This window comes from Pleurodeles waltl, chromosome 5 (assembly GCF_031143425.1).
Source record: "Pleurodeles waltl isolate 20211129_DDA chromosome 5, aPleWal1.hap1.20221129, whole genome shotgun sequence".
Lineage (NCBI taxonomy): Eukaryota > Metazoa > Chordata > Amphibia > Caudata > Salamandridae > Pleurodeles > Pleurodeles waltl.
The window spans coordinates 23621647-23641353 of NC_090444.1; the positions used below are offsets into that span (position 1 = coordinate 23621647).

Genomic DNA, 19707 nt, shown 5'->3' on the forward strand with positions numbered 1-19707 from the left:
CTGTATATTCAAACCAAACAGGTTGACCACCATCACAACCCTGGTCCTCATTTCTTGCTCCATACATTTCCAAGACCAAAGATTATTAAAAAAAGATCCCACCTGGCACAACCTCTCACACACTGCTATACCTATCTCCTTCACATCTTTTGCAGGACAACTCCTGAATAATACAATGTAAGCAGGATACAGAGCTGTATGAGCTGAAAACTAGACCGTATCACTCTGTCTTGTTGGGCCCTAAGTTCTCCCCACCATTCATCCTCCTCAGAGTCCCCCCCAAGCCCAAGCCCTCCCTGCTCTGAGCTTGTCAAGGATACCAGGGGAAGTATGTATTGCCTTTTTATAGACTAAGATACAGCCTCTCTAGTGAGGAGATCAGTCGGTGTCCACCTTTCAGAGGTCTTGGGGCTGCTATATCCATCCCTTTCTCTAGATGTGATGCCATGACATGCTGTACCTGTAAGTACATATATTTCAGATTCCGCCAATGGTTATTCAGACTGGACACCCTCCAGTTGGACAATCTCACCATTTGCCCATAGGACTCGCGGCTTAGTAACTCCAGTCAAATCCCACTTTTTGGATCTTTTCAAGCTACCGCCTTCTGCTAATGTATCTCTATCCTGCAACAAAGATTCCACTGTTAATATCTCCTGCCATCCTAAATATGCGGTCACTTCATTGCAAACTGATAGCAGTGTCTGTATGTGAGTGACAGGCCCTTGTGAAGTTTGTGCTGCACAACACCCTCTGTCTCCAAGAGCCTTCTTTGCGATCCTCGCCATTGGTTCCGCTTGAACTGCAAATACCCAGTCACTCATTGTAGCCAACTAACTGGGATAGTAATGTTTCCTGAGATCCGGAGAGCCCCCACCCTGGTATACCCTGGTAAACCCCCCTCATCAGTATACTTGGATATGGCCAGGCCCTCTATCCCCAGCAGTGGCCTACCTCCGCTTCTAACCTCTTGAAGAGTTCTGTCGGGAAGACGCACAGGGTATTCTGAAGCACATATAGAAACTTGGCCAAGGCATGGGTGTAGGAGGCTGGACTGGCTTGTAGTGAGTACCAAGGGGTACTTGCACCGTGCACCAGGCCCAGTTATCCCTTATTAGTGTATAGGGTGTCTAGCAGCTTAGGCTGATAGATAATGGTAGCTTAGCAGAGCAGCTTAGGCTGAACTAGGAGACGGGTGAAGCTACTACAGTACCACTTAGTGTCATATGCACAATATCATAAGAAAACACAATACACAGTTATACTAAAAATAAAGGTACTTTATTTTTATGACAATATGCCAAAGTATCTTAGAGTGTACCCTCAGTGAGAGGATAGGAAATATACACAAGATACATATACACAATAGCAAAAATATGCAGTATAGTCTTAGAAAACAGTGCAAACAATGTATAGTTACAATAGGATGCAATGGGGAGACATAGGGATAGGGGCAACACAAACCATATACTCCAAAAGTGGAATGCGAACCACGAATGGACCCCAAACCTATGTGACCTTGTAGAGGGTCGCTGGGACTATCAGAAAATAGTGAGAGTTAGAAAAATAACCCTCCCCAAGACCCTGAAAAGTGAGTGCAAAGTGCACCAAAGTTCCCCTAAAGACAAAGAAGTCGTGTTAGAGGAATAATGCAGGAAAGACACAAACCAACAATGCAACAACGCTGGATTTCCAATCTGGGGTACCTGTGGAACAAGGGGACCAAGTCCAAAAGTCACAAGCAAGTCGGAGATGGGCAGATGCCCAGGAAATGCCAGCTGCGGGTGCAAAGAAGCTTCCACTGGACAGAAGAAGCTGCGGTTTCTGCAGGAACGCAAAGGGCTAGAGACTTCCCCTTTGGAGGACGGATCCCTCTCGACTTGTAGAGTTGTGCAGAAGTGCTTTCCCGCCGAAAAAACGCCAACAAGCCTTGCTAGCTGCAAATCGTGCGGTTAGCGTTTTTGGACGCTGCTGTGGCCCAGGAGGGACCAGGAGGTCGCAAATTGGACCAGGAGAGAGAGGGGACGTAGAGCAAGACAAGGAGCCCTCTCAGCAGCAGGTAGCACCCGGAGAAGTGCCAGAAACAGGCACTACGAGGATGCGTGAAACGGTGCTCACCCGAAGTCGCACAAAGGCGTCCCACGTCGCCGGAGACCAACTTAGAAAGTCGTGCAATGCAGGTTAGAGTGCCGTGGAACCAGGCTTGGCTGTGCACAAAGGATTTCCGCCGGAAGTGCACAGGGGCCGGAGTAGCTGCAAAAGTCACGGTTCCCAGCAATGCAGCCCAGCGAGGTGAGGCAAGGACTTACCTCCACCAAACTTGGACTGAAGAGTCACTGGACTGTGGGGGTCATTTGGACAGAGTTGCTGGATTCGAGGGACCTCGCTCGTTGTGCTGAGAGGAGACCCAAGGGACCTGTAATGCAGCTTTTTGGTGCCTGCGGTTGCAGGGGGAAGATTCCGTCGACCCACGGGAGATTTCTTCGGAGCTTCTGGTGCAGAGAGGAGGCAGACTACCCCCACAGCATGCACAAGCAGGAAAACAGTCGAGAAGGCGGCAGGATCAGCGTTACAGAGTTGCAGTAGTCGTCTTTGCTACTATGTTGCAGGTTTGCAGGCTTCCAGCGCGGTCAGCAGTCGATTCCTTGGCAGAAGGTGAAGAGAGAGATGCAGAGGAACTCGGATTGACTCTTGCATTCGTTATCTAAAGTTTCCCCAGAGACAGAGACCCTAAATAGCCAGAAAAGAGGGTTTGGCTACCTAGGAGAGAGGATAGGCTAGCAACACCTGAAGGAGCCTATCAGATTGAGTCTCTGACGTCACCTGGTGGCACTGGCCACTCAGAGCAGTCCAGTGTGCCAGCAGCACCTCTGTTTCCAAGATGGCAGAGGTCTGGAGCACACTGGAGGAACTCTGGACACCTCCCAAGGGAGGTGCAGGTCAGGGGAGTGGTCACTCCCCTTTCCTTTGTCCAGTTTCGCGCCAGAGCAGGGCTAAGGGGTCCCCTGAACCGGTGTAGACTGGCTTATGCAGAATTGGGCACATCTGTGCCCAAGAAAGCATTTCCAGAGGCTGTGGGAAGCTACTCCTCCCCTGCCTTCACACCATTTTCCAAAGGGAGAGGGTGTAACACCCTCTCTCAGAGGAAGTCCTTTGTTCTGCCATCCTGGGACAAGCCTGGCTTGACCCCAGGGGGGCAGAAACCTGTCTGAGGGGTTGGCAGCAGCAGCAGCTGCAGTGAAACCCCAGGAAAGGCAGGTTGGCAGTACCAGGGTCTGTGCTACAGACCACTGGGATCATGGGATTGTGCCAACTATGCCAGGATGGCATAGAGGGGGCAATTCCATTATCATAGACATGTTACATGGCCATATTCGGAGTTACCATTGTGAAGCTACATATAGGTAGTGACCTATATGTAGTGCACGCGTGTAATGGTGTTCCCGCACTCACAAAGTCAGGGGAATTGGCCCTGAACAATGTGGGGGCCCTTGGCTAGTGCCAGGGTGCCCTCAAAACTAAGTAACTTTGCACCTAACCTTTACCAGGTAAAGGTTAGACATATAGGTGACTTATAAGTTACTTAAGTGCAGTGTAAAATGGCTGTGAAATAACGTGGACGTTATTTCACTCAGGCTGCAGTGGCAGGCCTGTGTAAGAATTGTCAGAGCTCCCTATGGGTGGCAAAAGAAATGCTGCAGCCCATAGGGATCTCCTGGAACCCCAATACCCTGGGTACCTTAGTACCATATACTAGGGAATTATAAGGGTGTTCCAGTAAGCCAATGTAAATTGGTAAAAATGGTCACTAGCCTGTTAGTGACAATTTGGAAAGAAATGAGAGAGCATAACCACTGAGGTTCTGATTAGCAGAGCCTCAGTGAGACAGTTAGTCACTACACAGGTAACACATTCAGGCACACTTATGAGCACTGGGTGTAGGAGGCTGGACTGGCTTGTAGTGAGTACCAAGAGGTACTTGCACCTTGCACCAGGCCCAGTTATCCCTTATTAGTGTATAGGGTGTCTAGCAGCTTAGGCTGATAGATAATGGTAGCTTAGCAGAGCAGCTTAGGCTGAACTAGGAGACGTGTGAAGCTACTACAGTTCCACTTAGTGTCATATGCACAATATCATAAGAAAACTGTAGGAGGCTGGACTGGCTTGTAGTGAGTACCAAGGGGTACTTGCACCTTGCACCAGGCCCAGTTATCCTTTATTAGTGTATAGGGTGTCTAGCAGCTTAGGCTGATAGATAATGGTAGCTTAGCAGAGCAGCTTAGGCTGAACTAGGAGACGTGTGAAGCTACTACAGTACCACTTAGTGTCATATGCACAATATCATAAGAAAACACAATACACAGTTATACCAAAAATAAAGGTACTTTATTTTTATGACAATATGCCAAAGTATCTTAGAGTGTACCCTCAGTAAGAGGATAGGAAATATACACAAGATATATATACACAATAGCAAAAATATGCAGTATAGTCTTAGAAAACAGTGCAAACAATGTATAGTTACAATAGGATGCAATGGGGAAACATAGGGATAGGGGCAACACAAACCATATACTCCAAAAGTGGAATGCGAACCACGAATGGACCCCAAACCTATGTGACCTTGTAGAGGGTCGCTGGGACTATTAGAAAATAGTGAGAGTTAGAAAAATAACCCTCCCCAAGACCCTGAAAAGTGAGTGCAAAGTGCACTAAAGTTCCCCTAAGGACAAAAGAGTTGTGTTAGAGGAATAATGCAGGAAAGACACAAACCAGCAATGGAACAACTGTGGATTTCCAATCTAGGGTACCTGTGGAACAAGGGGACCAAGTCCAAAAGTCACAAGCAAGTCGGAGATGGGCAGATGCCCAGGAAATGCCAGCTGCGGGTGCAAAGAAGCTTCGACTGGACAGAAGAAGCTGAGGTTTCTGCAGGAACGAAAAGGGCTAGAGACTTCCCCTTTGGTGGACGGATCCCTCTCGCCTTGGAGAGTCGTGCAGAAGTGTTTTCCCGCCGGAAGGACGCCAACAAGCCTTGCTACACGCAAATCATGCGTTTGGCGTTTTTGGACGCTGCTGGGGCCCAGGAGGGACCAGGAGGTCGCAAATTGGACCTGAAGAGAGAAGTGACGTCGAGCAAGACAAAGAGCCCTCAATAAAGCAAGTAGCACCCGGAGAAGTGCCAGAAACAGGCACTACGAGGATGCGTGAAACGGTGCTCGCCGAAGTTGCACAAAGGAGTCCCACGTCGCCGGAGACCAACTTAGAAAGTCGTGCAATGCAGGTTAGAGTGCCGTGGACCCAGGCTTGGCTGTGCACAAAGGATTTCCGCCGGAAGTGCACAGGGGCCGGAGTAGCTGCAAAGTCGCGGTTCCCAGCAATGCAGCCCAGCGAGGTGAGGCAAGGACTTACCTCCACCAAACTTGGGCTGAAGAGTCACTGGACTGTGGGGGTCACTTGGACAGCGTCGCTGGATTCGAGGGACCTCGCTCGTCGTGCTGAGAGGAGACCCAAGGGACTGGTAATGCAGCTTTTTGGTGCCTGCGGTTGCAGGGGGAAGATTCCGTCGACCCACGGGAGATTTCTTCGGAGCTTCTGGTGCAGAGAGGAGGCAGGCTACCCCCACAGCATGCACAAGAAGGAAAACAGTCGAGAAGGCGGCAGGATCAGCGTTACAGAGTTGCAGTAGTCGTCTTTGCTACTATGTTGCAGGTTTGCAGGCTTCCAGCGCGGTCAGCGGTCGTTTCCTTATCAGAAGGTGAAGAGAGAGATGCAGAGGAACTCGGCTGAGCTCATGCATTCGTTATCTAAAGTTTCCCCAGAGACAGAGACCCTAAATAGCCAGAAAAGAGGGTTTGGCTATCTAGGAGAGAGGAAAGGCTACTAACACCTGAAGGAGCCTATCAGCAGGAGTCTCTGACGTCACCTGGTGGCACTGGCCACTCAGAGCAGTCCAGTGTGCCAGCAGCACCTCTGTTTCCAAGATGGCAGAGGTCTGGACCACACTGGAGGAGCTCTGGACACCTCCCAGGGGAGGTGCAGGTCAGGGGAGTGGTCACTCCCCTTTCCTTTGTCCAGTTTCGCGCCAGAGCAGGGGCTAAGGGGTCCCTGAACCGGTGTAGACTGGCTTATGCAGAATTGGGCACATCTGTGCCCAACAAAGCATTTCCAGAGGCTGGGGGAGGCTACTCCTCCCCTGCCTTCACACCATTTTCCAAAGGGAGAGGGTGTCACACCCTCTCTCAGAGGAAGTTCTTTGTTCTGCCATCCTGGGCCAGGCCTGGCTGGACCCCAGGAGGGCAGCTGCCGGTCTGAGGGGTTGGCAGCAGCAGCAGCTGCAGTGAAACCCCAGGAAGGGTAGTTTGGCAGTACCAAGGTCTGTGCTACAGACCACTGGGATCATGGGATTGTGCCAACTCTGCCAGGATGGTATAGAGGGGGCAATTCCATGATCATAGACATGTTACATGGCCATATTCGGAGTTACCATGGTGAAGCTACATATAGGTAGTGACCTATATGTAGTGCACGCGTGTAATGGTGTCCCCGCACTCACAAAGTTCAGGGAATTGGCTCTGAACAATGTGGGGGCACCTTGGCTAGTGCCAGGGTGCCCTCACACTAAGTAACTTTGCACCTAACCTTTACCAGGTAAAGGTTAGACATATAGGTGACTTATAAGTTACTTAAGTGCAGTGTAAAATGGCTGTGAAATAACGTGGACGTTATTTCACTCAGGCTGCAGTGGCAGGCCTGTGTAAGAATTGTCAGAGCTCCCTATGGGTGGCAAAAGAAATGCTGCAGCCCATAGGGATCTCCTGGAACCCCAATACCCTGGGTACCTCAGTACCATATACTAGGGAATTATAAGGGTGTTCCAGTAAGCCAATGTAAATTGGTAAAAATGGTCACTAGCCTGTTAGTGACAATTTGGAAAGAAATGAGAGAGCATAACCACTGAGGTTCTGATTAGCAGAGCCTCAGTGAGACAGTTAGTCACTACACAGGTAACACATTCAGGCACACTTATGAGCACTGGGGCCCTGGGTTACCAGGGTCCCAGTGACACATACAACTAAAACAACATATATACAGTGAAAAATGGGGGTAACATGCCAGGCAAGATGGTACTTTCCTACACAACCCCCGCCCAAATGAAGGACAATAAGACTAGCCATGACCTGATGAGTCTTCATTGTCTAAGTGGAAATATCTGGAGAGTCCATCTGCATTGGAGTGGCTACTCCCAGGTCTATGTTCCACTGTATAGTCCATTCCCTGTAGGGATATGGACCACCTCAACAATTTAGGATTTTCACCTTTCATTTGTTTTAGCCAAAGTAGAGGTTTGTGGTCTGTCTGAACAATGAAGTGAGTGCCAAACAGGTATGGCCTCAACTTCTTCAGAGCCCAGACCACAGCAAAGGCCTCCCTCTCAATGGCAGACCAACGCTTTTCTCTAGGGGTCAACCTCCTACTAATAAAAGCAACAGGTTGATCCTGGCCCTCAGAATTAAGTTGTGATAGGACTGCCCCTACTCCTAATTCAGATGCATCAGTCTGGACATAGAATTTTTTAGAGTAACAAGGGCTTTTCAGGACAGGTGCAGAGCACATGGCCTGCTTCAGCTCCTCAAAAGCTTTCTGACAGCTTGCTGTCCATAATACCTTTTTAGGCATTTTCTTGGATGTGAGGTCATTAAGAGGGGCTGCAATGGAGCCATAGTTCTTAATGAACCTCCTGTAATACCCAGTGAGGCCTAGGAAGGCTCTCACCTGAGTCTGAGTGGTAGGGGGAACCCAATCAATAATAGTTTGGATTTTCCCCTGAAGTGGTGCAATCTGTTCCCCACCAACAAGGTGTCCCAGATAAACCACCTTACCCTGCCCTATCTGGCACTTTGAAGCCTTGATAGTGAGGCCTGCCTTTTGCAGGGCCTCCAAAACTTTCCATAGGTGGACCAGGTGATCATCCCAGCTGGAGCTAAAGACAGCTATATCGTCCAAATATGCTGCACTGAAAGCTTCCAGCCCTTGCAGGACTGGTTCACCAACCTCTGAAAAGTGGCAGGTGCATTTTTCAAACCAAAAGGCATTACAGTAAACTGGTAATGTCCTCCAATGGTAGAAAATGCAGTCTTAGGTTTAGCATCTTCTGACAATTTGATCTGCCAATACCCTGCAGTCAAATCAAAAGTGCTTAGATACTTGGCAGATGCCAGTGTATCTATGAGCTCATCTGCCCTGGGTATAGGGTGAGCATCAGTTTTGGTTACCAAGTTGAGACCTCTATAGTCTACACAAAACCGCATTTCTTTCTTTCCATCTTTAGAATTGGGTTTTGGTACCAGTACCACAGGAGAAGCCCATGGACTGTCAGAGTGCTCAACCACTCCTAGTTCCAACATTTTCTGAACTTCTTGCTTTATGCAGTCCCTGACATGGTCAGGCTGCCTATAGATCTTACTTTTGACAGGTAAACTGTCTCCAGTATCTATAGTGTGCTCACACCAAGAAGTGGTGCCTGGCACAGTAGAGAAGAGTTCTGAAAATTGTCCTAGGAGATTTATGCAATTATCTTTCTGCTCAGCAGTAAGACAATCAGCCAAAACTACACCTTCCACAAGAGCATCTTGTTCTGTGGAAGAGAAGAGATCAGGTAGAGGATCACTGTCTTCTTCCTGTCCCTCATCTGTTGCCATGAGCAGGGTGAGATCAGCCCTGTCATAGTAGGGTTTCAGGCGGTTGACATGGAGCACCCTAAGGGGACTCCTGGTAGTGCCTAAGTCAACCAAGTAGGTGACTTCACCCTTTTTTTCAACAATTGTGTGGGGACCACTCCATTTATCTTGGAGTGCTCTTGGGGCCACAGGCTCCAAGACCCACACTTTCTGCCCTGGTTGGTACTGAACCAAAACAGCCTTCTGATCATGCCATTGCTTCTGGAGCTCTTGGCTGGCCTGAAGGTTTTTACTGGCCTTTTTCATGTACTCAGCCATCCTTGATCTGAGGCCAAGTACATAATCCACAATATCCTGCTTAGGAGCTTTTAAAGGTTGTTCCCAACCCTCCTTTACAAGTGTGAGTGGACCCCTAACAGGGTGTCCAAAAAGAAGTTCAAAGGGGCTGAAGCCCACTCCTTTCTGGGGTACCTCCCTGTAGGCAAAAAGGAGGCATGGTAGAAGGATATCCCATCTCCTGCGGAGTTTTTCAGGGAGACCCATAATCATGCCTTTGAGAGTTTTATTAAATCTCTCCACCAGTCCATTTGTTTGTGGATGATAGGGTGTTGTGAACTTGTAAGTTACACCACACTCCTTCCACATGGCCTTTAAGTATGCAGACATGAAATTGCTTCCTCTGTCTGATACTACTTCCTTTGGGAAGCCCACCCTGGAAAATATTCCCAGGATGGCCTTTGCCACTGCAGGAGCTGTAGTGGTCCTTAAAGGAATTGCTTCAGGATATCTTGTGGCATGGTCCACTACCACCAAGATAAACCTATTGCCTGAAGCAGTAGGAGGGTCAAGGGGGCCAACTATGTCAACCCCTACCCTTTCAAAGGGAACCCCAACCACAGGCAGTGGGATAAGGGGTGCCTTTGGGATGCCACCTGTCTTGCCACTGGCTTGACAGGTTTCACAGGACTTGCAAAATTCTTTTGTGTCCTCAGACATCCTAGGCCAATGAAACAGGGGAACAAGCCTGTCCCAAGTTTTCATTTGTCCTAGATGCCCAGCTAAGGGAATGTCATGTGCCAGTGTTAGGAGGAACTTTCTGTACTCCTGAGGAATCACTAATCTCCTGGCAGCTCCAGGTTTAGGATCCCTATGCTCAGTGTACAAGAGGTTGTCCTCCCAGTAAACTCTGTGAGAGTCACTGACATCCCCATTGGCCTGTTTGACAGCTTGCTGTCTGAGACCCTCTAATGTGGGACAGGTTTGCTGTGCCACACTCAGCTCCTCTCTGGCAGGCCCCCCTTCACCCAAAAGCTCAGCAGTGTCTGCTTCCAGCTCCTCTGGTGTAGGTTCTGCACAGGGAGGGAATTCTTCTTCCTCAGAAGTTGAATCCACTGTAGAGGGAGGGATAGTAGGAAGTGGTTTGCTTCTACTAGCCCTAGCTTTAGGGAGCACTTGGTCCATTGTTCCAGGATCCAAGCTTCCCTGTCCTTTTTGCTTTTTGGCCTGAGCCCTTGTCAAAGCAAAAATATGCCCTGGGATGCCCAGCATTGCTGCATGGGCCTCCAACTCCACATCTGACCAAGCTGATGTCTCCAAATCATTCCCTAATAGACAGTCTACAGGTAAATCTGAAGCTACCACAACTTTCTTTGGACCAGTTACCCCCCCCCCAGTTGAGTTTTACAACAGCCATGGGGTGGCTTTTTGTTATGTTGTGAGCATCGGTTACTTGGTACTGGTGTCCAAGTATGTGTTGTTCAGGGTGCACCAGTTTCTCAATCACCATTGTGACACTGGCACCTGTGTCCCTGTAGGCCTGGACCTCAACACCATTTATTAGGGTTAGTTGCTTGTACTTCTCCAAGTTATGGGGGCAAGCAACCAAAGTGGCTAAATCAATAGCCCCTTCAGAGACTAAAGTAGCCCCTGTGGTCTCCCTAATCAGACCAACCCCAACTAAATTACCAAAAGTGAGCCCAGCTACTCCCTTGGATTGGCTATTAGTAGGTTTGCTCCCACCACCACTGCTATTAGTAGGGACACTAGGTGTAGCAGTAGGGGTTGTAGTGGTAGGAGCTGTGGTGCCTTTCTTTGGACAACTGGGATCTGTTGTCCAATGGCCTTTTATTTTACATAAATAGCACCATGGTTTCTTTTCCTTGTTCTGATTAAAGGAGGATTTGGACCCACCACCCCCACCAGAGTGTTTTTGTGGGCCTGATGAAGACTCATTTTTAGATTTGTCCCCACCCTTGTCAGAAGACTTACCATCCTTCTTTTTGTTGCCATCTTTGTCACCCCCTGTATGAACTTTTCTGTTCACTCTTGTTCTGACCCATTTGTATGCCTTCTTTCCCAATTCTTGGGGAGAGGTCAGATCAGAGTCCACCAAGTACTGGTGCAACAAATCAGACACACAAATATTAAGAATATGCTCTCTCAGGATTAAGTTATACAGGCTGTCATAATCAGTAACTTTACTGCCATGTAACCACCCCTCCAAGGCCTTCACTGAATGGTCAATGAAATCAACCCAGTCTTGTGAAGACTCCTTTTTGGTCTCTCTGAACTTTATCCTGTACTGTTCAGTGGTTAAGCCATAACCATCCAGGAGTGCATTCTTAAGAACTTGGAAATTATTGGCATCATTTTCCTTCACAGTAAGGAGCCTATCCCTACCTTTTCCACTAAATGATAGCCATAGGATAGCAGCCCACTGCCTTTGAGGGACATCCTGTACAACACAGGCCCTCTCAAGTGCAGCAAACCACTTGTTAATGTCATCCCCCTCTTTATAAGGGGGAACTATCTTGTGCAGATTCCTGGAATCATGCTCTTTTGCAGGATGACTATGGGGAATACTGCTGCTGCCACCATGGGTATCTAAACCCAACTTCTGTCTTTCCTTCTCTAATTCAAAAGACTGTCTATCCAAATCCAGCTGTTGCTTTTTAAGCTTCAGTCTGGTTTGTTCCACCCTCAACTTATTGAGTTCCCTCTCTAACATTCTGTCATCAGGGTTGGTGGGAGGGACATTTCTAGAAACAGAGCTATGATGGGAATGAACAGAAGGAGACCTGTCCCTTACAGAAGCCAACTTAACAGCTTGGTTTACAGAAACATTACTACCGGTATGGTGAGAATAAATGCTTTTGCTATGATGTGAGACAACACTATTTCTTTGGTGTGGCTCATCATCATTACCATCTATGCTAGATTGTCTAGTAATGGGCAGGCTAGGAAGTTTCTTTCCTGAATCTTTTCCTGGGGGAGTCCCTGAATCAGATTGGGAACTATTAGGTACTTTTTCAACAGATGGGCCACCTCTGGCCTTATCCTGTTCTCTAAGCATGTTAATTAACAGTTCCAAGGCAGGATTCTTCCCTACACTCAAACCTCTCTCTATACAGAGACTCCTTGCTCTTTTCCAGCTAAGGTTGTCATATGCAAGTTTGGACAGATCAACACTTTGGCCTGTGCCAGACATTTTTTAGAGAGAGTTAAAGTGATAGAAAAAGAGAAAAAAAGTTTTCAGAACTTTTTGGAAAGACAGAAAAAAAACTTGTTAAACTTTTAAGAACTTTTTGAAAGTTTAGGAGTACTTTTCAGCACTTAGAAAAGAGTGAAAATAGGAAATGCAAAACTTTTTGGCTATGTGTATATACACTGACCTTGTTTTGTATATTTTTCTCTTATGAAAAGTACAATGACAAGAGTGGTAAGTAGTCTCAAGCACTTATCCCACCACTGCACAACCAATGTAGGAGGCTGGACTGGCTTGTAGTGAGTACCAAGGGGTACTTGCACCTTGCACCAGGCCCAGTTATCCCTTATTAGTGTATAGGGTGTCTAGCAGCTTAGGCTGATAGATAATGGTAGCTTAGCAGAGCAGCTTAGGCTGAACTAGGAGACGTGTGAAGCTACTACAGTACCACTTAGTGTCATATGCACAATATCATAAGAAAACACAATACACAGTTATACCAAAAATAAAGGTACTTTATTTTTATGACAATATGCCAAAGTATCTTAGAGTGTACCCTCAGTAAGAGGATAGGAAATATACACAAGATATATATACACAATAGCAAAAATATGCAGTATAGTCTTAGAAAACAGTGCAAACAATGTATAGTTACAATAGGATGAAATGGGGAAACATAGGGATAGGGGCAACACAAACCATATACTCCAAAAGTGGAATGCGAACCACGAATGGACCCCAAACCTATGTGACCTTGTAGAGGGTCGCTGGGACTATTAGAAAATAGTGAGAGTTAGAAAAATAACCCTCCCCAAGACCCTGAAAAGTGAGTGCAAAGTGCACTAAAGTTCCCCTAAGGACAAAAGAGTTGTGTTAGAGGAATAATGCAGGAAAGACACAAACCAGCAATGCAACAACTGTGGATTTCCAATCTAGGGTACCTGTGGAACAAGTTGGACCAAGTCCAAAAGTCACAAGCAAGTCGGAGATGGGCAGATGCCCAGGAAATGCCAGCTGCGGGTGCAAAGAAGCTTCGACTGGACAGAAGAAGCTGAGGTTTCTGCAGGAACGAAAAGGGCTAGAGACTTCCCCTTTGGTGGACGGATCCCTCTCGCCTTGGAGAGTCGTGCAGAAGTGTTTTCCCGCCGGAAGGACGCCAACAAGCCTTGCTACACGCAAATCGTGCGTTTGGCGTTTTTGGACGCTGCTGGGACCCAGGCGGGACCAGGAGGTCGCAAATTGGACCTAAAGAGAGAGGTGACGTCGTGCAAGACAAAGAGCCCTCACTGAAGCAGGTAGCACCCGGAGAAGTGCCAGAAACAGGCACTACGAGGATGCGTGAAACGGTGCTCGCCGAAGTTGCACAAAGGAGTCCCACGTCGCCGGAGACCAACTTAGAAAGTCGTGCAATGCAGGTTAGAGTGCCGTGGACCCAGGCTTGGCTGTGCACAAAGGATTTCCGCCGGAAGTGCACAGGGGCCGGAGTAGCTGCAAAGTCGCGGTTCCCAGCAATGCAGCCCAGCGAGGTGAGACAAGGACTTACCTCCACCAAACTTGGGCTGAAGAGTCACTGGACTGTGGGGGTCACTTGGACAGCGTCGCTGGATTCGAGGGACCTCGCTCGTCGTGCTGAGAGGAGACCCAAGGGACCGGTAATGCAGCTTTTTGGTGCCTGCGGTTGCAGGGGGAAGATTCCGTCGACCCACGGGAGATTTCTTCGGAGCTTCTGGTGCAGAGAGGAGGCAGGCTACCCCCACAGCATGCACAAGCAGGAAAACAGTCGAGAAGGCGTCAGGATCAGCGTTACAGAGTTGCAGTAGTCGTCTTTGCTACTATGTTGCAGGTTTGCAGGCTTCCAGCGCGGTCAGCGGTCGTTTCCTTATCAGAAGGTGAAGAGAGAGATGCAGAGGAACTCGGCTGAGCTCATGCATTCGTTATCTAAAGTTTCCCCAGAGACAGAGACCCTAAATAGCCAGAAAAGAGGGTTTGGCTACCTAGGAGAGAGGAAAGGCTACTAACACCTGAAGGAGCCTGTCAGCAGGAGTCTCTGACGTCACCTGGTGGCACTGGCCACTCAGAGCAGTCCAGTGTGCCAGCAGCACCTCTGTTTCCAAGATGGCAGAGGTCTGGAGCACACTGGAGGAGCTCTGGACACCTCCCAGGGGAGGTGCAGGTCAGGGGAGTGGTCACTCCCCTTTCCTTTGTCCAGTTTCGCGCCAGAGCAGGGGCTAAGGGGTCCCTGAACCGGTGTAGACTGCCTTATGCAGAATTGGGCACATCTGTGCCCAACAAAGCATTTCCAGAGGCTGGGGGAGGCTACTCCTCCCCTGCCTTCACACCATTTTCCAAAGGGAGAGGGTGTCACACCCTCTCTCAGAGAAAGTTCTTTGTTCTGCCATCCTGGGCCAGGCCTGGCTGGACCCCAGGAGGGCAGCTGCCTGTCTGAGGGGTTGGCAGCAGCAGCAGCTGCAGTGAAACCCCAGGAAGGGTAGTTTGGCAGTACCAGGGTCTGTGCTACAGACCACTGGGATCATGGGATTGTGCCAACTATGCCAGGATGGTATAGAGGGGGCAATTCCATGATCATAGACATGTTACATGGCCATATTCGGAGTTACCATGGTGAAGCTACATATAGGTAGTGACCTATATGTAGTGCACGCGTGTAATGGTGTCCCCGCACTCACAAAGTTCAGGGAATTGGCTCTGAACAATGTGGGGGCACCTTGGCTAGTGCCAGGGTGCCCTCACACTAAGTAACTTTGCACCTAACCTTTACCAGGTAAAGGTTAGACATATAGGTGACTTATAAGTTACTTAAGTGCAGTGTAAAATGGCTGTGAAATAACGTGGACGTTATTTCACTCAGGCTGCAGTGGCAGGCCTGTGTAAGAATTGTCAGAGCTCCCTATGGGTGGCAAAAGAAATGCTGCAGCCCATAGGGATCTCCTGGAACCCCAATACCCTGTGTACCTCAGTACCATATACTAGGGAATTATAAGGGTGTTCCAGTAAGCCAATGTAAATTGGTAAAAATGGTCACTAGCCTGTTAGTGACAATTTGGAAAGAAATGAGAGAGCATAACCACTGAGGTTCTGATTAGCAGAGCCTCAGTGAGACAGTTAGTCACTACACAGGTAACACATTCAGGCACACTTATGAGCACTGGGGCCGTGGGTTACCAGGGTCCCAGTGACACATACAACTAAAACAACATATATACAGTGAAAAATGGGGGTAACATGCCAGGCAAGATGGTACTTTCCTACAAAAACACAATACACAGTTATACTAAAAATAAAGGTACTTTATTTTTATGACATTATGCCAAAGTATCTTAGAGTGTACCCTCAGTGAGAGGATAGGAAATATACACAAGATATATATACACAATAGCAAAAATATGCAGTATAGTCTTAGAAAACAGTGCAAACAATGTATAGTTACAATAGGATGCAATGGGGAAACATAGGGATAGGGGCAACACAAACCATATACTCCAAAAGTGGAATGCGAACCACGAATGGACCCCAAACCTATGTGACCTTGTAGAGGGTCGCTGGGACTATTAGAAAATAGTGAGAGTTAGAAAAATAACCCTCCCCAAGACCCTGAAAATTGAGTGCAAAGTGCACCAAAGTTCCCCTAAGGACAAAGAAGTCGTGTTAGAGGAATAATGCAGGGAAGACACAAACCAACAATGCAACAACGCTGGATTTCCAATCTGGGGTACCTGTGGAACAAGGGGACCAAGTCCAAAAGTCACAAGCAAGTCGGAGATGGGCAGATGCCCAGGAAATGCCAGCTGCGGGTGCAAAGAAGCTTCCACTGGACAGAAGAAGCTGCGGTTTCTGCAGGAACGCAAAGGGCTAGAGACTTCCCCTTTGGAGGACGGATCCCTCTCGACTTGTAGAGTTGTGCAGAAGTGTTTTCCCGCCGAAAGAACGCCAACAAGCCTTGCTAGCTGCAAATCGTGCGGTTAGTGTTTTTGGACGCTGCTGTGGCCCAGGAGGGACCAGGAGGTCGCAAATTGGACCAGGAGAGAGAGGGGACGTCGAGCAAGACAAGGAGCCCTCTCAGCAGCAGGTAGCACCCGGAGAAGTGCCAGAAACAGGCACTACGAGGATGCGTGAAACGGTGCTCACCCGAAGTCGCACAAAGGCGTCCCACGTCGCCGGAGACCAACTTAGAAAGTCGTGCAATGCAGGTTAGAGTGCCGTGGAACCAGGCTTGGCTGTGCACAAAGGATTTCCGCCGGAAGTGCACAGGGGCAGGAGTAGCTGCAAAACTCGCGGTTCCCAGCAATGCAGCCCAGCGAGGTGAGGCAAGGACTTACCTCTACCAAACTTGGACTGAAGAGTCACTGGACTGTGGGGGTCACTTGGACAGAGTTGCTGGATTCGAGGGACCTCGCTCGTCGTGCTGAGAGGAGACCCAAGGGACTGGTAATGCAGCTTTTTGGTGCCTGCGGTTGCAGGGGGAAGATTCCGTCGACCCACGGGAGATTTCTTCGGAGCTTCTGGTGCAGAGAGGAGGCAGACTACCCCCACAGCATGCACAAGCAGGAAAACAGTCGAGAAGGCGGCAGTATCAGCGTTACAGAGTTGCAGTAGTCGTCTTTGCTACTATGTTGCAGGTTTGCAGGCTTCCAGCGCGGTCAGCAGTCGATTCCTTGGCAGAAGGTGAAGAGAGAGATGCAGAGGAACTCGGATGAGCTCTTGCATTCGTTATCTAAAGTTTCCCCAGAGACAGAGACCCTAAATAGCCAGAAAAGAGGGTTTGGCTACCTAGGAGAGAGGATAGGCTAGCAACACCTGAAGGAGCCTATCAGAAGGAGTCTCTGACGTCACCTGGTGGCACTGGCCACTCAGAGCAGTCCAGTGTGCCAGCAGCACCTCTGTTTCCAAGATGGCAGAGGTCTGGAGCACACTGGAGGAGCTCTGGACACCTCCCAGGGGAAGTGCAGGTCAGGGGAGTGGTCACTCCCCTTTCCTTTGTCCAGTTTCGTTCCAGAGCAGGGCTAAGGGGTCCCCTGAACCGGTGTAGACTGGCTTATGCAGAATTGGGCACATCTGTGCCCAAGAAAGCATTTCCAGAGGTTGGGGGAAGCTACTCCTCCCCTGCCTTCACACCATTTTCCAAAGGGAGAGGGTGTAACACCCTCTCTCAGAGGAAGTCCTTTGTTCTGCCATCCTGGGACAAGCCTGGCTTGACCCCAGGGGGTCAGAAACCTGTCTGAGGGGTTGGCAGCAGCTGCAGTGAAACCCCAGGAAAGGCAGTTTGGCAGTACCAGGGTCTGTGATACAGACCACTGGGATCATGGGATTGTGCCAACTATGCCAGGATGGCATAGAGGGGGCAATTCCATGATCATAGACATGTTACATGGCCATATTCGGAGTTACCATTGTGAAGCTACACATAGGTAGTGACCTATATGTAGTGCACGCGTGTAATGGTGTCCCCGCACTCACAAAGTCAGGGGAATTGGCCCTGAACAATGTGGGGGCACCTTGGCTAGTGCCAGGGTGCCCTCACACTAGGTATAGGTAACTTTGCACCTAACCTTTACCAGGTAAAGGTTAGACATATAGGTGACTTATAAGTTACTTAAGTGCAGTGTAAAATGGCTGTGAAATAACGTGGACGTTATTTCACTCAGGCTGCAGTGGCAGGCCTGTGTAAGAATTGTCAGAGCTCCCTATGGGTGGCAAAAGAAATACTGCAGCCCATAGGGATCTCCTGAAACCCCAATACCCTGGGTACCTCAGTACCATATACTAGGGAATTATAAGGGTGTTCCAGTAAGCCAATGTAAATTGGTAAAATTGGTCACTAGCCTGTCAGTGACAATTTGAAAGAAATGAGAGAGCATAACCACTGAGGTTCTGATTAGCAGAGCCTCAGTGAGACAGTTAGGCACCACACAGGGAACACATACATATAGGTCACAACCTTATGAGCACTGGGGTCCTGACTAGCAGGGTCCCAGTGACACATAACAAACATACTGAAAACATATGGTTTTCACTATGAGCACTGGGCCCTGGCTAGCAGGATCCCAGTGAGACAGTGAAAACACCCTGACATACACTCACAAACAGGCCAAAAGTGGGGGTAACAAGGCTAGAAAGAGGCTACTTTCTCACAATGGGCATCTTAAATATGTCCGCTGTACCCAAAAGTGAGAGCGGCCACCTTCTCCAGTGTTTGACATCATTGTTGAATTTAGTAAGTAATGTATAGAGGTTTTGGTCCAAGACTTTGGCTTGTCACTTGTAAATACCAATATACCGAAAACCTCAGTAGGCATCTGACAACCAGCCAGCAGCCGCAGGTCATGCCACAATGTTGAGTGACTGGGCCAGCACTGTGCATTGAGATAAGTGCTACTAATGGACCAACATTATGTACAGGGAATTGAGCATGCATCTTATTAAGTGTTTACCAGTTTCGCTAAGAAGTAGATTTGACTGTGCCTGATGTAGAGGATGGTGTATCCTCAACACAACACAGAGAATATGTTCACTGTTAGCCAGATGTAGTGATTGTACTAGTGATTGGCATGAAGTTCCTGTGCAACTGATATAATACTGCGTTGATTTATAAAATAAATTAACTGAAAGTGCCCCTAGTTCTCTTTTCTAGTTGCTGAATTTGAAAATGCCCAGCAAGGACCAAAACACCTCAAGAGGCCACTGGTGCAACAAAGGCCCCCACACACCCGGCAGTGCATGTGGGGGGCGTAGCTCCAGGAGGCCCCCTCAGCACAGCACCTGGCACGGGTTAGTCTGGAGGGGGGCCCTCCATGTTCTTTGCAGGGAGGCCCCCTCAGCACAGCACCTGGCATGGGTTAGTCTGGAGGGGGGCCCTCCATGTTCTTTGCAGGGAGGCCCCCTCAGCACAGCACCTGGCATGGGTTAGTCTGGAGGGGGGCCCTCCATGTTCTTGGCAGGGAGGCCCCCTCCACTTTTTGCACCACTGCAAGAGGCCCAGACTGGGTGTGAATGCACACTGTAAATAAGGTGTGATAGGGGTGCCTTTCGGAGGGCAGCCTTTCTTTAAAAGGTGAAATGGGGAAGGCCTTTTACCTTTACGTTTGTTAATAGCGAGTGGCGTGAAGACCTGCTGGGAATAGGCACTAAATCAAAATGGAAGAATCCCTAAACCAGGAATGCATCCAAGCCATCGACAGCAGCACTATTGGCCCCAGCAAGTTAATAATCGGTGTGCCCTGGAAACTGACTGGAATAGCAGCATTAATAATTACTCCTATACGAGTTGCAGCACACACCAAACCATGTGAGAAATGTATTAATACAACAGGTTAACTTGTCACACAAAATGGAGGCCAAACATGATGCTATTCCTTGTTTTGTAATATTTTCAGCTTGTTAATGGCTACTTTATGCTTGCATTTGGCACAATACTTAAATATTCTTGAGTGCACGCACACCCAGAAATAAACAAGCAGAGATTAACTCACACAGCATTCCACATATTTTCTTTAAAATATATCCCGAGTGTCCCCATTCTCTCCC

General features: G+C 48.6%; 1 protein-coding gene across 3 annotated transcripts in view; it reads left to right on the forward strand.

Annotated features, from left to right (window-relative positions):
- Window positions 1-19707, forward strand: part of LOC138295305 (NACHT, LRR and PYD domains-containing protein 12-like) — a 543642-nt gene that overhangs the window by 449162 nt on the left and 74773 nt on the right. The gene's annotated exons all lie outside the window — the stretch shown is intronic.